This window comes from Ictidomys tridecemlineatus, chromosome 7 (genome assembly GCF_052094955.1).
Source record: "Ictidomys tridecemlineatus isolate mIctTri1 chromosome 7, mIctTri1.hap1, whole genome shotgun sequence".
NCBI lineage: Eukaryota > Metazoa > Chordata > Mammalia > Rodentia > Sciuridae > Ictidomys > Ictidomys tridecemlineatus.
In genome coordinates this window covers 12,390,865-12,412,285 of record NC_135483.1, presented here as the reverse complement: position 1 = coordinate 12,412,285, position 21,421 = coordinate 12,390,865, and positions in this window count along the sequence as shown.

Genomic DNA, 21,421 nt, shown 5'->3' with positions numbered 1-21,421 from the left:
ATAAAAAAAGACATTTTGCTAAGGAAGTTCCTGTGGCCTGACAGGTTCAAGTTTAAAAGGAAGTCTAGTTTCTGACTCTTTCACTTTTAAGATAAGTGAATGCATTATTTTTTTAACCAGGAAGGAAATCATTTTCCATTGACTTCAAAACAGAATCTCCTTACACTAGGGAAGTCCAAGTCAATCCTGTATTTGCAAATTAGCATACATTTACCAGACTTCCGACCAGAGTGGAAATCCCTAACTGATCTTTCAACTCTATAACACAATTTTGTCTTTGAAAAAAAGTGAACCAGCTTTCTGGGAAGGGTTATCTTGTCCCAGACTGAAACTGGAACACATTAGTCACCACCTTACCTTATTAAAATCTAGCAAAACAGTGGGCAAACTAAAATCCCTGATTGGTCCACTTAATTTGACTAGAAATTGTCAGTTGGCTTCCTGAGAACGGTGTGAATCAAGAGTAAGAGAGACTGGATTCTCTGGGTGAGAAACTTACTCAGTGACAGCTTACACCTTCAGGCATTTCCAATAAAATAGGGGAGGGGGTGGCAGCAGTTTCTCTAGACAGGTCTGGAGTCTGGGGAAGATGACTCATGTTCGCCAACTTTCTCCCAGCCACCATCTGGCAAATCCGTGAATGTGCAATGGGAGGGTCAGTGTCCTTTCCATCAATGAAAGAGCACCGCTGGCCACAAGACGGGAACTGGAGCACAAAGCCCAAGTTCTTCCGAAGGATGGACTTCTCCACCAGTGAAGCTCGAGGCTACATTGAGATGGAAATCCGTCTAATCTCTCCACAAATGAGGGCTCCTTGCACTAGATTTAGGAACCGATGGCCTTGACCTAAAACTTCACTGCAAAATGTTGTTCCCATCTTCAATTTAGGCCAATTAAAAACACTGTGCCATCGGAGTCTGAGGACAGGAAAAGAGGAGGAGGAGACTCCTGATTATTGAGTACCTTCTGCATCCCTTGAAGGCATGGTGGAGGGCAATTTGCATACAGTGTTCATTTGGCCTTCTTCCACAAGTGTGAAAGAGACATCACCTTCTTCCTTTCCATAGAGAATCAGAGAGGATGAACAATTGGTTCAAGATCTCAGATTGTAAAATCAGGGCTTTCTTCTTCTTTTTTTCATCAACATGTGCTTTTACAAGTCAGAGGTTTGGGTATCATCCAGGAGGAGTGAATTCTTGTGAATTTTCTTGAGTGGCTTTAGCATGTCAGACTTTATTCTTCTAAGTCACGGGAAATTGTCTTAGCTAACATTCTCTGATGACTGAGGCTTCGCTGGGAATTTTACACATTTGATCTTCATGAATTTCCATAACAAGCCCACGGCAGCTTCTAGCCTTCAGTGGGAAAATGGAGGCTCTCCGCACTCTTTCCAAGCAGCACTCAAATCAGAAATGCCAGGGCCAGGATCTGAGCCCAGGTGACCTAACTCCAAACCTGTTCCCCTCAGCCATTATGGTTAACGACGCACATGATGTACACATTCGCTTTATCAAATTGTTCTGGGTTAATTCTCTTCAGAACAATCACCATCAACAAATACCATATGTAACCTTGTACTTTGCCAATGCTCGGGCCTTGCCTGTCTATTTCCCAAACAATGAGGTTTGATCCTGGGAATACAGTTACTTTGCAACTGAGTAGCTTATTCTGATCAATACACCATTACTAGAAGGATGAAGCCAACAGTCAAAGAGAGTGCCTGCTATTTATACACTTATATTGACAGATCAATTTTCAAAAATAATTCAGGTATTTCTCAACAGATTGCAGATGCCTTCAAAGAGGCCCATGGACTGCAGTAGAAGCCCCGGGGGCGGATTTAAACAGCTGGTCCCAGCAAGGTGGATGGAAAATGCGCCTTTTGAATTTCTCTTCACAATGGAAAGCTTTCTCCACATAACTAAAAGGACAAGTACACAGGCTTCAAATTTTCAATTGTAAAGAACACAATCTCCCATGCTCTTGAATGCACTTATCACCATTCTTAAAGATTATTAATACATTGAGGTGTTACCGCCGTCTTGTTAAAGCATGTCAGTCCAAGTCCTTTGGGGACATCACGAAGACTTTGGCCCTGGAGACTGAGGAGGAGCAAAGGAGGCCTGCTGTTTCCTTCCCACAAAAGGCCAAAGAAAACATACAGTCATCATCCCTGCTCTCAGATGGAGGTCCTAGTCATAAGAAGAGTGATTATCAATGCTTTCAGAGAAAAAGGAGCAAATATTCTGCCCAACATGAGTTTGGCTGGCAGAAATTATTTTAACTGTTTTTAACAGTTCTATATAAACTTCTTTTTTAAAAAAAAACCCAATAAATGTCTGGCTTTGCATCTGAAAGAAGTCTGTAGCTATTCTATCTCATTTTATTTTTTTCCCATGATCCTCGGTGTCTGTTTCTCCAAGTGGCCATGATGTCTTCTCCAAATTCCTCTTTGCGGTGCGTGGGATTCCCCACAACAGCTGGCAGGTCCCTGGCCATGGGGTGCAGAGCTGAGAGGATGATGCATTCAGGCCTAGGGTGGCGGGAGGCCCAGAGAATGTGAGGGCTTCCCACATGCCTGCTCCAAGGGGCTCCTCCCAGAGAGAGAGAGAGTCCCTTGCACCCTGAGGAGCCCTGCACACTGCAACCAGGTGCAAGACTTGGAGCCCAGACAGATGTCCTGGGCAGAAGGCATTGATACAACTGGAGCCACTGAGTTTAGGCCAACAGGTTTGAATAAGACTTACAGGTTGACCACAAGCTTATTGACACATTTCAAATGTAAACACCTCCAGACACAATTGAAAAGTGTGGTCAGCAATTGAAAAGTGTGGCAAGGTTCTTCCGTGAGCTAGTGGAAACTCCACATAAAAGTTCTCTGCTTGAAGCAGAAAGTCTCCTCCCGTGTTTTCTGCGCTGAAATGCAGATGATCCTGTCCTACACTGAAGAACGCCACAGCACCGCATATGTCCCTCATTCTTCCCAGGACACCAACACAAAGAGCTCAAAAGTTAAAAAAAAAAAATGGGCTATTGGCCAATGTTTCTGTGGCATTATAAACACAATACAGAGTGTGGGGGAGTTTTGTTTCTTAAATGTAACAGTTTATGTTGGTGAAATTATTATGACTTTTCAAAGTCTTTCATTGTGTTCCAAAAACTGAGCAACTCTTGGTGAAGATGCTCTTGTTTTTCAGTGACACACATGTGTTTCATAAGGAGCATCGTCATTTTCTCTGCATTTGGACAGGTCCACACCCCCACATTGATAAGATGGAGTGTGTGGCTTGGTCTCGCCTCCTTTTCTGCAGACAGCAGTTCCCCATGTGGAGGAGAGATGGACGGGCTCACCCCAGTTGGAGAACAAAGACTCCTTGGAAAAATGAAACCTGTAGATCACAGCCGAACTTCACCCCAGATAACTTCCTTCTGAGAACTCACTCTTTAAAGTCTTGTTCCAGAAATTGTAAGAATTCGGGCAAGAAAAACAGCAGCAATAATAAAACCAGTAGGCTTATGTTTCTCTGCTGAATAGGTAAGAACGAGATTGCGCTTGGCTTTGGAAGTTCTCAGATGGAGATCCACTTCCTCCGATTATTGACTGTGAGAAGATGGGATGCTCATAATGTCTCTCTGAATCGCCAACTCCCAATCCATCTCTGTCCTGACGTCTCCTAAGATTGCTCTTTAGAGCAACCAGAGTATTATGAAATAGCTCAGCACATTGGAAAGCAAAAATCGAAGCATGCATAATATTTATTAAATTTTTTCCTTTTGCTATTTTGTCAAAAAGGGTAAAATTCACTACATTCTCAAATGATCAAAAGGAGATTGGTGAGTCTCAAGGTTGACACAGGTCTTCAGGCTGTATACTGAATGTCCAGAGGGTGCGCGGATGGGGTACAATCCCACACAAGGTACCCTGGAGTGGGAAGGCTGAACTCCTTTGTTCTTGTAAGTTCACACAAAAGAACTCTTCTGGTTAATAGAAACCTGTTGATATGAAAGAAACCTGGGCTCTGTAAATATTACACTAAATATATGTATAATATCATTCAATTACACACATCTCAAAGTACAGGAATTATAATCAACAAGCCTGGATTCTAGTCCTGGCTTTGCTGGAAATCGGTAATTTTAAGCTATTTTCTTGGCTACTTTGAGTTTCTACTTGCTCATTTGTAGGATAAGGCAGTTACCTTCCCTCTAATTTGGATAATTAAATTAAAAGTTAAGTATATTTCTTCAGTACTCTGAAAATGGAGACATATTCATCATTCAGTGGATGCTCCAAATGCATCTAGCCCAATTATCTGCCTTATTAAAAAATTCCTGAGCATCTGTAATCGGTTCCTAAGATCAACGAGCCAAATCTTCGCACTTCAGAAATCCATGTCGTCAGCCACCACCTGGCGCAGAGGCGGGTGGTGTTCCTCATCCACAGGAGAGACCCACGCCCGCCCTCTATCTCCCCTGCCCATCGGGGTTAGTCTCCAAATTCCCTTACTCATCTCACTCAAAAAATTGCTCGCTGGCTATTGTGTAAAAGATAATTAATTTAATTATTTTCACCTAAACAAACAAAACCCGAACATTATGGGATGGGCTCGCCCCAGACCCCGTGTGAGGCTGTCCATTTGCGTTGCCCTTTAATGAGCCGGTGCACCGGCCTTGGAGAGCGTGGGGGGACGCTGCCTTGGGGGTCATCCAGTTCAGCCTTCCTGTTTCTTGTGAAAGGGGTCGAGGCTCTGAACAGAACAGGAGCTGTCCCTAGATGGCCTCTTCAGGAGTGACAGCATCTGAATTAGAAAAGGGAACATGGGACTTCAGGTGTGCTGCTTTTCCAACGGTACCATGGTGTGACTGTGCCCATCATGCCTGTTGTCATTCTCCATTTTGCTTTCTAAGTTTTGGGGGCCTCCTGAGCTGTCTAGTATCTTTGGGCAACTTAGGAACAGGCAACTCCTCCTTTCAGAGACCATATGCCAGGTCAGCCAGCTTCAGAAGCAGACTATGAGCTGGTTTGCTAGAATTCCCCTAGCTGTGCCCAGCTTGTTTCCACCTCAGGGCCTTTGCACTGGCTTCTGTCTTCCTGGAGTCCCCTCTTGCTTTCCATAGGTTCTTCTTTTAGATTTTTCAGATCATACTTTTTTTGAGAAGTCTATATTTATCTTTCCATCTAAAAATCCTTAATTTTACCAGTATTCTCCATACAAACATTACAGTGTCTGATTTTTTCATATCCCTTCCCAGTCTGTAATATTATATTTACCCGTCTTTATTTTCTCCCAAGGAAATGAGAACTTAAAAAAAAAAAAAATTCCTACCATATCTCCAGTTCCTAGAATAGTGTCTGGCATCCAGTAGGTGCTCAATACACGGTGCTGAAAGGGTGAATGAATTAAGGAGTTCATGAATGAGTCTTATTTTATTTTAGTTTCCAGAGGGTTTTTCTTTGGTTCTCTTTCAGTAATGAAACTTGTTGTTTTGGGTACTTCTAAGAAATTTGATTAGCATAATTCAACCTCAGTGTAACACTTTAAATGTCAACTCCCCCTTCTTCAGTTTATACTAGATCAGTCTTTGTTCTTTGGACTGTCGTTTTCCAAGCAGTTCAGCAGGGATAGACCCCCAGAGTTTCTTCCTGAGTGGAACAATAGTTTCAGAAGTCCACACGCTGGAGTGCATTGTTTGCTTCCAACTGGTTGGAAGCTGAGCTCGTCTCTGGCAAGCATTTCTAGCTACGGATGCTTGGTTTACATTGCTCTGTTGGCACGGAGGCTCCCAAGCCAGAACTGTGGTTTTTTTCATGTCCACAGAGGTCTCAGCAAATGGTGTCATACTAATTACATTGTCTACTTTAAGCCCAAAATATTGATGGATAATGGGCCAAGGGTCCCCGTGGAAGCATACTGGCAGGGCTTCTTACCTATTATGACATTTTTATTTGGCTGTCTTTATTTTCCAATCTACTTTCTTCAGTGACTTCATGGAAGGGGTTATTATTCACAGTGAGAACATCATTTTCCCTGTGGCAGAGAGAGAAGTGTAGAGATTGCAAGGGCAAATTCAGAAGCAATCCAAGCCAGTCTCTGGCCTCTGAGCAGAGCCAAATCCATCAAGCAGGGGACGAGACAGCAGAGTGTACTCTTTAATTAGCTCCTGCCCACAAAGAGTGGTTTTCATGGGGGAAGAGAATACTTGGGTTGGTTATACAAGTGTCTTCTTGTCCTTGCGGGATGTCCCGTAGACTGGAGGGAAAATGAGTTTGGAGATTAGGTCTGTCCTTGTGTTAATTTGGTTTAAGTTTTAAAGTAAATATGTTCACTTTTAAAAAGACCTCGTTTACTTAGACATGCACAAAGCTGGATTTCAAGGCCACCAAAGGACAGAAAGTACATTTTAATCCATATTCAGAGTCGATCCATCAGCCCGTGTACTTTTGGGCATGTAATAGGGGCTGTCTGCATGCTGGTGAATGAATGAATGGATCCAGGAATGTATGAACAGGTAAATAAACACAAATCAGTGACATTCTTCCCACGTGGATATTTATAATAAGGGATTAATAAAATAATTCTCTTTGTATAATCTCTCAGATGTCTCTGAGCCTCCTGTGTCAATCTGTGACAATTCCACAGGGTTTTTTTTTTTTTTGTGTGTGTGTGTGTGTGACAATTCCACAGGTTTTGTTTGTTTGTTTGTTTGTTTGTTTTTTAGAATCAGTTAAGGCTTCTGTTATAAACACATCATGATTTACCTATTTCCTCTGCCCAGTCCTGCTCCCACCCTTCCTTACACGGCTGATTCCCAAATGCATCTCCCAATAAACCTCCTACACACAATTCCCTGGGACACTCTGTTTCCAGGAAGCCCAACTCAGAGCACCACCTTGAGACGAAGCATTCTCACTTCTAAAATATAAAACAAACAAACAAACAAAAAAATTTACTTACCTTATAGGGCTATTGTGAGGATTGAAAGTACAATGTAGATCCTGAGTATTTATCCAAAAGAACCCAAATCATCATACCTCGACAATACAGCCACCTCAGTGTTTATAGCAGCATAATTCACAACAGCCAGATTATGAAACCAGCCCAGATACCTGTCAATAGATGAATGGATTAAGAAACTTTGGTGTCTAGATGCACCATGGAGTTTTATTCAGCCACAGAGAAGAATGAAATCATGGCATTTGCCAGTAAATGGGTGGAAATGAGAAGGTTATGTTAAGTGAAGTAAGTTAGACAGAGAATATCAAGGGCTGAGTGTTTTCTCATGTTTGGAAGCTGGAGCAAAATAAGGGAAAGAAGGAGGGTCGGGTCAGATAGCATGAAGATGTAGGGAAGGTCAGTAGAGTAGATGAAGGAGACTGAGAGAGAAGTAGTAGGATCAGGAAAAGGGAGGAAATGAAGGTGATATCAAAAGATCATGCTCTGATCATGCACAAATATGTCACAGGGAATGTCATCCTGATGTACACGTAGAAAGAACCAATCCAAAATGATAAATAAGAAAGTTAAAGGGAGACCAGTAGGAGTTGAGGAAGGAGAATGGAGAAGGGAAGAAGGAAGGAAGAGGGGGAAGCCGTGGGCTGAAATCAATTCCATGCACAAATGATTATGTTGGGATTAAGTCAGGTATTATGCTTAGCTCTAGTGCTCTAATTTTTAAGAAAAGAAAAGAAAGTGTAGAACCAAGATGCCATGAATGGCCTTCAGTGGCTGCTAATTTCCTTTTCTTTTTTCTTCACAACGTTGTTCCTAAATCCTTTGCTGTCACTGAGTAAGTGCTCAGCACATACTTGAAGCATAAGCAAAAAGTACCAATGTCCCTATGAATCTTTTCTGAGCACGACAAGGCATACCTTGGGTCAAGGTTAAGACCCCGAATGCCAGGCCAGCTCGTGGGCACTCACGAGCTGCAGACTCACCCGTGACAGTTAGTTTGCAATACTCAAGTTCTCTCACACATAAAGGAAAGCCCCCAATTAAAACCAAGTCCTTTTGGTCTCTTAGAACAGGGTCATAAAAATTTTATTTCTCCCTTTTGGGGAAACTTAGAATAGCTTCCATCAGTGGAGAAATGGTTGGGTACCTGATCCAACCCACTACTCAAACCTGACATTTGGGCCTGCTTCAAAGGAAGAACCATTGAGGTCCAATGCAGAGCCCAGCCACATCTCCCCATGTCCCCAAGGATCTGTTCCTTCTCATTTGAGAGAACATCAAAAATATTTATTAAGTTTCCCTTCCATGACAGACAACAGTTCTTATACTTGACCCGGTAATGTCTTACGTGTTTAAGTGGATTCTGGGCACCATCATGAGTCTCTGTACTTCAATTTCTCCCCCATAGTGGGGTAGTAGATGCTTTTTTGTAATGGAATAGTAGCATATTTTGCTTAAATAGAGTACAGACAGATTCACTCAGGTGCACATTTAATTTTCAGTGGACTTAATACCAGTAGAAGAAAAAGAACAGTTGGATTACCACTTATTGAGGCTCTTTCATGTGCTAGAACTTTATATTTAGTATTAGTCATCTGTTGTTGCAATAATGTTCCACAAAAGAAAATAGATTCCAACAAGACTGAAGAACAGGGAGCATTTGTTCTCACGGTGGGGGGGCTTCACTACCATTTGCCTGCTCTTGGAAGAGTGGCTCTGCTTCAGGCTGGGGGCTTCCAGGCCAGGCTCCAGGGGGGTGTTAGTGCCACACATATGATTGTTCTGAGGCCTGGGATAAAAGGGGCATGGGCACCTGAAGAATCCCTCTCCTAACAAGGAAATGCAGTCCCCATAGTGTGACTCTAAAGTGTTCTCTGCTGTTTGCCATCATAACCCCTCTGTAATTACAGAACCGTCATTGTTTACCTGAGCTTTGGAAGAGCAGCAGGTTTTAATCATCTTGGGATGTGATACCTCAGAAATTTCTTTCCAAACCAAAGGTACCCAATAGACACTTTTGAGTTAACCGACACAAAAGTGAACAAAATCTGCATAAATCTATACCAATAAATTTTAAAAGGATTGTGCTAAAATGATGAATGGTTGAGTTACAATTTGTAATTAGAACAAGCTTAACCTGCTTGGGCAGTTGCTAAATCCTTTGAAGTTGACATCAGGGAGCACAAATGACAAATGATCCTTTTGTGTCAGCATTAGTTCTGTGCACTGGGTGGAATGGACCACTGATCTGACCTAGTATTTTTTTTTTCATTCATTCATGGGAACATGCTTCAATAATTGAGAGATTTTAGCAAATCTCCACATACGGCTTTGAGCTCTTCAGGACACTGCATTTGGAATTATTAGAAGAAAATTATTTATCTACAAAGTGCTAAACAAGGAAAAGGTCCAGAAACTCTCCACTTGCCCTCTGGGGGAGAAGTTCAAAAACAAATCCATAATGGCAAACAGTCAGGGATCATAGTGGGTCTTCACATCAGAGGCTGCCGACCTAACACGGTGTTTGGAAATGGCCCAAGGAGTTGTGGAGACTGACACTTTCCTTGGCTCTTCAACTTTCAGAAGTAAATAATGTGGAAATGTCATTTAATTTATTTGATTCTCAATTCTCTCATTTGTAAAAATGAGCTGGTAATACCTACATACTCTACTGATTGTGAAGGGTAAATGGGACCATCTGTGTGCCTTGCCAGGGAATTTCTTCTATCTGGATGCAATACCATTTTATTTTATTCTATTTTTTTTAATTTCAAGACTAGCTTTTATGTGGAGCTAATGGATGGAACTACAATTAACTCCATCTAACTTATTTTGCTGTTTTCTTGGTTTGCTGCAGAAGTGTAACATTATTTTACTATTTACCAGTTTTTCACCTATCTGAATTCTATTATCAATATGATGCAGGTAAGGGGCATTAAATTATTGACTAAGTGGTTTGAATTCTAATTCATTTATGTCCAGAAGCAATTTATGTGGCTTAGTTATTTAGTCTTTCTGAGTCACCATTTATTCATAGGACATTAATGTTTAGAATTTATTGAAGGTCTAAAAAGCTACAAATTCTACATCTCTCTGAGTGCTTATCTCTATCACTTTTCTTATTTATTAATGCACCATCTCATCACCACACTTTTCAGGACATTCACAAAATGAATGTTCATACAAAACAGACAAGTCCTCTTAACTTGGGGATATAGGTGAGCCACTAATATTAGCCAAAATGTTGTGGAAACAGACAGAATTAGGATTGACACTTCTGTAGTAAGTGAGAGATAGTCCCACATTATTATGTACCAAAGTATATCATCTAACCAAAATAAAATCAAATTGGTGGCAGAAGCATACAAAACCTGCTAACCCAAAACATGAAAATTTAAATTAACAAACCAAGTAAGTTAGAGGGTTAATGTCTATACTCAGTCAACACAGGAATATGAGTCAGCAGAGGAATATTTAAAAATCACATGTTCTGACATATTCGGATGTGATTTACTTAAGAAAATCTAATCTACATAGTGAATTTTTACCAGAAGGCTTATATCACATACATTAAGCATAAGTAGTTCTTATTCGCCATTAGCATTAAATATGAGCAATGAGAAAGACTGCATTTTTTCCTAAAATGTATTTAGCTAAATCTACTTTGGATTCAGCCTCAAAGGAAACGGAGTACTCTCTGGCTCCCTCTTCTATTCTCACTATGCTTTCCACTCTCTAGGTCCAGACCCTTTGGACTTCTCTTCTGTGGTTGTGACAGCCTCCTAACTGCCTCCCGGGCTTCAAAGTTGTCCCTCCACTATGACATTCATCTTTCAATACAGTGGTCCTTAAAGATCTAGACTCGGCTCTCACAATCCACTCAAGGACTTGCTCTTTCCTTTAAAGAACAATTCCCTTAAGACATGGCTGTTCTGACGCCACCTAAGCTCATTTCTCACAATCGTCCCCGTGCACCAAGATGGTGGTGAAACTTCTTACCATTCTCTGTGCTTCATGGTGCCTCCATGTTTTCCAGGAGCTTTGTCCTGTGAAAATCAGCCTGTTCCCATTAGCACAGCTGAATGCAAGCTGAATACATGATCAAATGTGTCTTCCTCCAGAAAGCTACTTCTGATCTCACCCACACCCGCCCTCCATTCATTAGTGCACTACAGGGGCCCCTTCCTGACTTCAAGTGTCCCTTGCTCAACTTGTGGATACCTAGCCCTCCACACTCGAACTGAAACTATTTCCATCTCCCCCAGTACACTGAGAACAGTGAGTGCAAGGTCCATAAGCCCAACACAGGTCCAGAGCCTATTGAGTTCGGCATTGAATCAACATTTGTGGAATGAACAAAGTGAATGAACTTTCTAAAGCAGCAGCAACTTGGTTTCCATGCATGAAAAAGAATTCAAAGAAGAAAGAAAAAAAATCACCATACAGAATGATTTGTCAGAGTGCATTGTTTCCCTGTCATATTACGTCAGGGATCAAAGGACAGTATTTATTCCCCCCCCCCATGCAAATTGAAAATAGCTTTGTTTTTACTGCTTTTTTATTCCCTTATATTAAAGGGAGTTTTCGTGGTCGACTTTAATATGACTTGATTGTCTCTATATTCATATCCCTGGATACTTTGCCTTTCACCATAAGTCAGCAAGATCAAAATCTTCTCCTAATTATCTTCTCTACCTGCTGCAATACCTACTGCTGGGAATGTGTCAGTTGCTGCAACAATTACGCTGGTGGTAACGGCGCACATTCCCACGAGGCAGGGTGGTGAGGCTGGACTTCAAAGGGCCTATGCCAAGTGGTGATGCATATTGCAGTTCAATTAGAACATAATTAAAGTGGCATGCTAGAGTCTGACTTCTGCTGGTGTCAAAAGTAATCCAATAGAGTGTACTGTCACCTCTACAGCAGTTCCAAAGTCACACAGGCATGTGTGACTATGATTCTTCCATGTTCACCCATGTATCATGGTGCTCAGCAGTCAGATGGGCCAGATTCATCTCAGCTCACCTGGAATAAGCCACAGCTTTGTGCCAGGTTCAAAGATAGTCTTAAATATTACTTGCAATATTTTACTGAATCCTGGCAGAAGGTGTTATTACCTCCATTTTTCATAAGGGGTAGCTAAAGCTCAGGAAGATTCTATGATATGTCCAAAGCCATAAAAAGTCACTCTTCCAACAATTTCTGTAGCCTTGAATGAGTTCAAGGCTTTGAAATTTGGAATTTGGATCTGAAATGGAATTTATGCTTTCATCACTGATGCATATGTAGTTTGCTCTAATATGTACACAAACACGCATGTGCATATATCTACATGGATGCCTGAATACATATGTGTGCATGGCCACTCAAGGACAGTGATCAACAGAATAGATGCTCAACAATGTTTTGAAGTGTTGCCATTTTGCTTTAGTTTTCAAAGGTCTCCAAAGTGTCTCACCTAGCTTCCCGCTTTTCTCATGCCTAATGACACATTGACCTTCATGAACTCTCTATTTTTTCTATTAAGGTGCAAATAGAAGCAACACCAATACTTGATGACCCAAAAGACCATATGGTACTCAGTTCTCCCGTCTGTCTTGTTCTCTCAGCACCAATCCAGGGGACAAAGGCCTTAGGTGGAACTTGAAGAAGGTCATTAGAGCTATCTTGGATGTCTGTTTTTCTGATCTCCCATTAGTGGCTTGGTAAAAGGAACTGAGTTGGTTCATTGTGGTTAAGAACATAGAATGAGAAGTTGGAAAAGTATGAGTTTCTGTTCAGGCTCAGTCAATATTTGTATAAATTTAAGCAAGTTAAAGACTTACCCATGCCTTAGTTTTATCAACTATAAAATGAGAATGAAAATAATACCTACTCCATAGTACTGGCTTTTTTAAATTAATTAATTAATTTATTTTAATTAGGTATATATGGAAGCATAATGAACTTTGATTCATTGTACACAATTGCAACACAACTTTTCATTTTTCTGGTTGTACATGATACAGTGTCACACCATACTTGCATTCATGCATGAATCTAGGGTAATGATGTCCATCTCATCCCTCCCCAACCCTCCCTCCCCTTTGCTCCATCAAATTTCCTCCATTTTTTTCCATGTCCCCTTCCCCCCATTATGGATCAGTATCCACTTATCAGAAAGAACATTTGGTCTTTGGTTTTTTGGGATTGGCTTACTCTAACTCCATCCATTTACCTGCAAATACCATAATTTTATTCTCTTTTAATGCCAAGTAATATTCCATTGTGTATATATACCATAGTTTATTTATCCATTCATCTATTGATGGCAGTCTAGGTTGCTTCCACAGTTTAACTATTGTGAATTGAGCTGCTATGAACATTGATGTGGCTGCATTACTGTAGTATACTGATTTTAAGTCCTTTGGGTATAGAATGAAGAGTGTAATAGGTGGGTCAAATGGTGGTTCTATTCCAAATTTTCTAAGGAATCTCCATACTGCTTTCCAGATTGGTTGCACCATTCACACTCCCACCAGCAGTGTATGAGTAGGCCTTTTCCCCCACATCCTCACCAACATTTATTGGTGTCTGTATTCTTGATAAATGCCATTCTGACTGCCTTGAGATAATATCTTAGAGTAGTTTTGATTTGCATTTCTCCAATTACTAGAGATGTTGAACATTTTTCATATATTTGTTGATCAAATGCATATCTTCTTCTGAGAAGCATCTGTTCCACTCCTTAGCCCATTTATTGATTGGGTTGTTTGTTTTTCTTTGATGTTAAGTTTTTTTTAGTTCTTTATATATTCCAGAGATTAGTGCTCTATCTGACTTCTGTGTGGCAAAAATTGGTTCCAGAATGTAGGTTCTCTCTTCAACTCATTGATTGTTTCTTTTGCTGAGAAGAAGCTTTTTAGTTTGAATCCATCCCATTTATTCATAGTACCATAGAGAGGATTAAATGAGATAGTGCATACAAAACTCTGGGCATTATGTCTGTCATATTCACAGAATCCCATCAATAAGCCTATGGTTGTTCTAACTTTAACTTCTTTAACCTGTCTCCCTAATCTCATCTCTTCTCACACATGCATACTCTCATCCACAGTCACACTCACCTTAGATTTTCAAATATTTTTGACAGTACTGTTATAAAGTAGAAGGAGCAAGTAAATGAAAAGACAGTATGCAAATTACCACTGGAATTCATTCCACCCCTATTTTTGCATTTCAATCAGATTCACATTTCCAAGACCCAGGTCATATGTGACAATTCTCCTGGTGATAGCTACAATAAAAAAACTGACTGGATTGTGGTCTCTGAGCCCTTTTAAAAGCTGGGTTTCTTAGTTATCATAATTAACTGATTTTTGAATACACAGAGAGCTATCAGTGAACAGCATCAGACCTGCAGAATCATCAAGTTAAAACTAGGTTGAGCTGCATGGGAGAGGACTCTCAAGGAGATTCTATCACTTCCTGTCTCAGAGCTGATCGACCATACTGGAGTGGTTCCTGTGGCAGTGTTTAGATGGAACAGTGTGTCACCATTCTCCCAGGATAGACTCTGTTAATGTTTTGAGGGCAGGGTAAAAATCTAGTGGAGTGTAAACTTGTCTAAGTCTCGATAGGCCTAGCCAAACAGAGTGAGAGAGCTGAAGTCCAGGCAATGGACAATGAAAGATATAAGAAGGAAGTGAGGGAGGAAAAAAAGATAGACTTAGATGGTTGTCATGCAAATACCTGGTATTGCAAGACTATTTTCTGAGTATTTGCTATCTGTTAAGAACTTTCATTTTCCTCTGATATCTACTATACCCTTTCAGCAAACATTATAAAAAAATTCCAACTGCTCAATGAATTTTCATAAGTGGTATTAAAATTGAGAGAAAAGATTCTCAGTTTCTAGAGGATTATAATAAGCAATTTGAAACTTGAATAGTTGGCAATTTTTAGATATGCCAAATTCACAATAAAATCCCAATCTTCTGTAAATAAGTGGGCTATGTATTCTTAATAACGTAGGATCCAGTATCATAGGGTGCACACTTTACCCTACTCTGTCTCACATACTTCTTAGCCTAGAACATAGACTTCATTAAATAATTTAAATCTTGCCCCCACACATAAACATGCTCATTATTACCATCAACGCACCATGCAGTGACTTCAGAGTTAACAAAAATGTGTAGTGCATTTGCCTTGTGTTGTCTGGTTTCAGATTGCTGTGTGTTAGGAATTCTCTCTTTTTTATTGGGTCTCTGCATCTTCCTTCTCTGTAAGGCTCTAAGTAGTTACAGGATGTTTCAGACAACACGTCTGCCTGAACTTACCCTTTGACTGACTCCTGCCTGTCATGGCCAAAGTGTGTGTGTATGTGGGGCTGGAAGGGAGGAGGACAAGAGCAACAAGTTTTACTTTATTTTCTTTTCAAAAGTATGGTGAGTATCTACTCTATGTCAAGCTGTACATGAGAAGTTGGAATGCACAGATGCATAGATCCAAACTGCTCCTGGGATAATGCATGGAAGAGACAGGCATTTATAAAATCACCAATGATGCCATTCAAAACAGATTCTGATAACATTTGTGGTAAAGTGCCCAGACAGGGATCTCAGACTCAGCCTAGAGAGACCGAGCAGGCAAGACAGAGGGAGAAGGCAGGTAGGTTGCACAAGGATAGAGGATGGAGGGATAGGTCCTGGGGAAGGTGGGTCTGGTAAGACAGTTCTAGACCATTTTTGTCATACTGAAATGGGGACTTGAGAGTGGTCAACTCTTTGTTGTTTAAATTGTAAGTATCTCATTTTAAAAGCACTTGTCAACTTGATCAAGTGCTATCCTGTTTGAAACTCCTGAGTACAAGGAGAATAATGGGAAAGAGAGGTCTAGTTATGACTGTAAGGTCAAGACACATTACCTCTGAACTAAGCCTTAAAAGATGAGCCTGAACAGATGAAGAACTGGGAATTAAATTTTATAGACTTAACTTCCTCTGGCATGACGCATGGGATTGATTTGTGTTTGTTTCTCCTTTTCTTCCGAGAGGGCAGGGATTTGGTGTGCTCTATTTATCTGTTGAATAAAGTTGATAAACTTCAGAAAAAGATATTCAAAGATGATGTGCATATAAAAATCTAAGATGGGATGGGTGCCATTGTTTGGCCTTCTTTCCTTCTCTTTCTTAGTGATTTGACAAATACAATACGTGTTGAGATTCTATTATGTACGAGAGGCCGTTTTAGGTACTAGGGATTCAGCAGCAAACCAAATAGGCGAATCCCTGTTCTCACAGCACTTACATCCAAGATATGAAGGTACAAGAAACAAACAAGCAAAGATGTGCACAGTGAGCTACTGGGATTTGTTCAGTGTACACACACTCAGAGGGTAAATGTATTTTTCTTTATTGTTTGTACCTTCCCAACTAGAATGTGCCAGGGAAGCTGTTGAAAGTATTATTATTATTATTATTATTATTATTATTATTATTATTATTATTATTATTATAAACATGGACTATCATGGGGAGGAATCTTAACATCTCAATAAGAAGGTGATTTTTAACAGAAAGACAAAATTAATGTATATTTTCTAGGTAAGGATGGTCCATTGGAGGGAACCGCCAACAGAGGTGGGGTGAGAAGGTTCTGCTGGGAGAGTGGAGAGGAAAGGCAGATGGAGAGGACAGGTCAACAGAGGAGCCCTAGGAAGTGGGGTCAGGTGTTAGCAGGGGTCAGATCAGCCAGGACTTCCTGGCCGTTTTAAAGAGATAAGAAGTCACTGGAAGTTTCTGAGCTGTTTTCTGACTCACATTGGACAGGCAGCACTCAGGATGCTGTGTCAATAGGATCCAAAGGGCTAGAATAGGGGAGAGAAATTGTGAGTAGGCTGTGCAGGCGGCCAGGAGCGCGAGTGGGGACAGCTGTCGGCAGTGGGATACTAAGAGAGAACTGGCCCAGTTCTGGATCTTTTCTGAAGGTTAAAAAGTCAGGATTCCTGGATGGATGGGATAAGGGGTGTGAAGAGGGACAGAAGTAAAGAATGAGGCAAAGTCTTCTGCCTGAGCCATGAATCATGTGGCGGAAGGACTGTGAGAAGAAGTAACTGAGAGATGAGAGGTGAAGTTTGACTTGGGCCATGATGAATTCAAGGTGCCTATTAAACACGTCAATGTAGATGTCAAGTAGGCAGGGATCTAAGTTAACCTGGGGTTTGGGGGTGAGGTCTGCTGGGGGTAGGAGTACAGAAGACAAAGGCGTGTAGATGGTACATAAATCTTTACATCCAGGGAGGGCCACTGAGGAGAAAGTATAGGTAAAAAGAAGGGCTCTGGGGGTGGCAGCTTCAAGCACCCCAGCTATTGCCACTATCAGAGACGAGAATAAACCAGGAAAAAAGGGGTTGGGGTCAGAGGGCAGCGGGAAGAGCAGCCTCCTGCAAGACAAGTGTGGGCAGTGTTTGAAGGGGGGTGTGATGCACTGTGCCAAGCACTGAACCCAGGCCACCTTAGATGAGGTCTGAGCATATCCACTGCATAGGGCAGATAAAGGTCATTAGTGACCCTAGTTAACACTGTTTTGTGAAGACCAGATAGAAGAGAGTTGCAGAGGAAAAAAAATGAGATTAAAATGAAATCAGAGATTTTCTAAAAGGAGAAAACAGACATGGTATACAAGTGAGGTCAAGAAATAGAAGCTATTTTACAGTTTGCTTGTAGCTGATAGGAATGAATCAGTTAAAACGGGATGTAAAAGAAAGGAAATGTCTCGAAGTGATGTTCCTTGAATAAGAAGCAGATGGGGTGTCACAGTGGAGGGAATCATCTTGGATTTGAGTGAAGTCGGTTCAGCTGCATTAACATCAAGGATGATGGAATGCACGAGTTCAGAATCCAAAGGACAGGGGAGGTGAGTGTGCAGAAGCTCTCTTCTGATTAGAGGTAGAAGAAGGGGGGGGGTGACATAGTTATTTAGGGCACTTGGGGAGTGAGTGGACGGACTGGGGAAATATAATGGGATCATTATGTGGCCTCTTTGTCCACCTGAGATTAGTAGTCACATAAAGTGAGATGAGTCACTGTGGTTGCGAATGAGTCACACGGCTTTTCAGCTTCCTAGAGCACAGGCAGGAAATGGGCAGAGCTTTGGCTCTAACATCCGATTGAGCCTTTGCCAGCTGAGCACAAGGAGCGAGGGGTAAGGGAGCTGGGGAATTCACCCAGCGTATTCTCAGTGTTCTCAATACGGGACTGTGGAACGTAGGCTCCCCTCCCTTCCACAAGTGTTTACCAAGGGCCTGTGACGTGCCGTGCCCAACTGTGGGCCTGGAGGGAGTAGTGGACTTGGTCTTTGCATTGTTTCCCCAACTTCAGCCCTTTGAATACTCCGTCATGTTTCTGTCATATTTTTGTGCTCCCTGTATTATTATCTTGAGTGTTTTTTTTTAATTACATACACTTCCATGCCTTAACTCACTTGAATTTTTTTTGTGTGTCTTAACATAATGTTAAATAAGTTTCTTTTGCCATAGATAGAAGGTGAATGTTAAGCCCAAAACCATTAAAACAGTGATGTGATTAAACTCAATCCAGCTACTGTGTGTGCTCAGGTTTGCAAGCCTGGATTGGCTGCTTCTTCTGATTAACAAAGGAGATCATGAATATCGGGGAGTTAAGGGCATATAGCACAAAACATAGACTTTCTCCTTAAAGCCATCAGAAGTTCAAGGGGACTAAGAAGGAGCACTTACTTCATCCATCCATCTTGGATTGTTGCCTTATGCCCATGGCTCTCCTCCTTCTAGAGAGGCACATGCAGAGAAACACACATGTAAGAGGACAGCCACACTGACATATACGACATGTGTGGCACCGTGAGGCATACCTAGGTAAGGCACAGGTGGTAAAGATGGGAAAGCCATATCCAGTGAGTTCAACGTGTGTTAAAAATGCAAATTTTAAACTGGGTGCTGTGGCACACACCTGTAATCCCAGATGCTTGGAAGGCTGAGACAGGAAAGTTGCAAGTTCAAAGCCATCCTCAGCAATAGTGAGGCGCTAAGCAACTCCATGGGACACTATCTCTAAATAAAATACAAAAACAGGGCTGGGATGTGGCTCAGGGGGTGAGTGCCCCTGAGTTCAATCCTTCTCAGTACCACCCCCCCACCCCTGCCAAAAAATATAAATGTATATATATAAAGTTTAGGAGCCAGGGTATGACTTTGGGATGTGTGCTATAGAAACCATCACTTTTAAATTAGAGTTTGCTCTTCAAGAGGCCAACTCTGTAACAACTGACCTAGTGGAAATGGATGGGTTCATCCATTCTGTTTGACTAGATGAACAAGGAAGTCTCCACCACCATATTGGGGTTAGGATCATTCCCTTACACGGAAGCTTGCTCAGGACACCTACCTTACCTGCCCTATTTATTTTGACTTTTAGTCATGTTCTTCGGAAAAAAACAATGTTAAGAGGAGATAACCCAGCTTGAAATGTGTAATCTGGGTTAGTGAAAGTCATGATGGATGCATAGTTGGAAGTAAATAATATTTGATTGTACTTTCCAGAGATTTAGCAGTAGTTGGATTAGGGCAAGCACTTGAGAAGAGTAATGATCCCAAGATGACAGGGTGACTCTGATATCTATGAGTACCTGGAACGTGAATTATGATTTAAGACAATGTTTTGTCATCAAATTTTGTAAACTATTTTCATGGGAAGAGGCTACCAGGTAGTAAGCCCCATGAAAGCAGCAATAATATCTATTTTGTCAAAAATGAATAGTTCTTGAATAAAAGAAAATGTTCCAAATCTTATGTTATCTTTTCACTGCTTGAATTTGACCAGACTGCCTAGTTATTTATTCCACTGAAAATTATTTATTAAGAACTTCTTTCTGCCAGACATCATGCTCGGTACTGAGTATACTTTCTGATCAGACAGAAACAATCTCTTTTTCACAGATCTTTCTGGAGGAAGAGGTGGAATTTAATCAAATAACCACATATGTAAGTTCAAAGTTGCAAATTAATTGCAAATGCATGCTCCATGAAAGAGCTATATGCTTTCAGGAGAACCCAAATGTATCAATTAATTTAATAATTACTTGTTGAGCCTCATTGTGTGCTGAGTACTCTCTTTCGGGCACTGGGATGCAACAATGAGAAATATACAATAGGGGAGAGGAGTGTAAAGGAGGCCACACTTTGAGAAAAAAGTAGCCTGGAAGGAAAGGACCCTTTCTAGGGAGTGGGAAGGTGACTTTGAATAAGTATGTGGAAGAATAAATTGTCTATTTTGTCCTTCTATCTCCTCCATCCCCAAAATCAACATAACACAGTGCATAACCAGGGTTGTTGTGATTAAATGGAAGAAAGCATGTCTACTTGGGCCCAGAACTCAGTAACGTTCATTCCTACCTGAATGAAATTACTCCCTATATTCAGAAGAGGTACTGAAGTCTGGTCTAGGTATGAGTCTATTTTTTCCTATGTTGTTCCACGGAACCTTAAAAACAAAATAAATCAACCTCCCCCGCTCACTCTTAAACGTGGTAGGTGATATTTCTCACAACTGACACACATTATACTTAGGCTTGCTTCTCTTCATTCACCTCTTTTAGCTTCATGGTTCCAAAGAAGCCAGACTTGCAACACCCTTGTTTTGTTTGTTGGAAGTGTTTGCTTGAGTCATACAGAAAAACAACACAAAATGACATTTGGTGGCAGTTCCAGGTTCGGACGAAAAACATCCTGGACATGTTTCCCGTGTGGGTTCTGGCAGTGTCTACAGCTGGGAGCAGCGGATTGGAAAGCACACTGGCTATCAGGGTGACCTTGGTAGGATGCTGGGCCTTTTCAGATCTCAGTTTTCTCATCTATAAAACAAAGGGAGTGCTGACCTCTGACCCCTTAGAGATGTTAGGAGGGGGGAAAAGTTAATGTTTGGAAAGGCCTGTGTGACCCTTCAAGCCAAGACATTATCAAAGTACAAAGTAAATTGTAGGGACTGTTTGCTATCCCATTAGTAACTCAAATAGTACATGGGCCTCCTCCTGTCAAGTCCTTGTAAGTCAGGCTTGCAATACACACTTGTTTTGTTCACCAGGATGAAAAAGAGAATCCGAGTTGGAAACTCTGTCTCCTTGGACTCATTTTTAAAGAATTCTACAGGGAAACAGACAAGTTTTTTCTCATAGGAGCACCCAACCCAAACTCTTCACTGTGCCCCAGGAGCTGGGAAACAAAGAAACATTTTGGAGCTTGGAACCTGACCCAGGACTTCAGGACTTTTGTGACTTTAGACAGTTTGGCATATTTGGCTCTGTTTCAGGACACATAAGATGATAATCATCACCATCATCATCATCATCACCATCATCATTGTCATCACCATGCCTCTTTGACTATGATGTCTCATTATAATTAAGTAGTAAAAACCTAAACTGTTGTTAATCCCTGTATTAATACTCTCT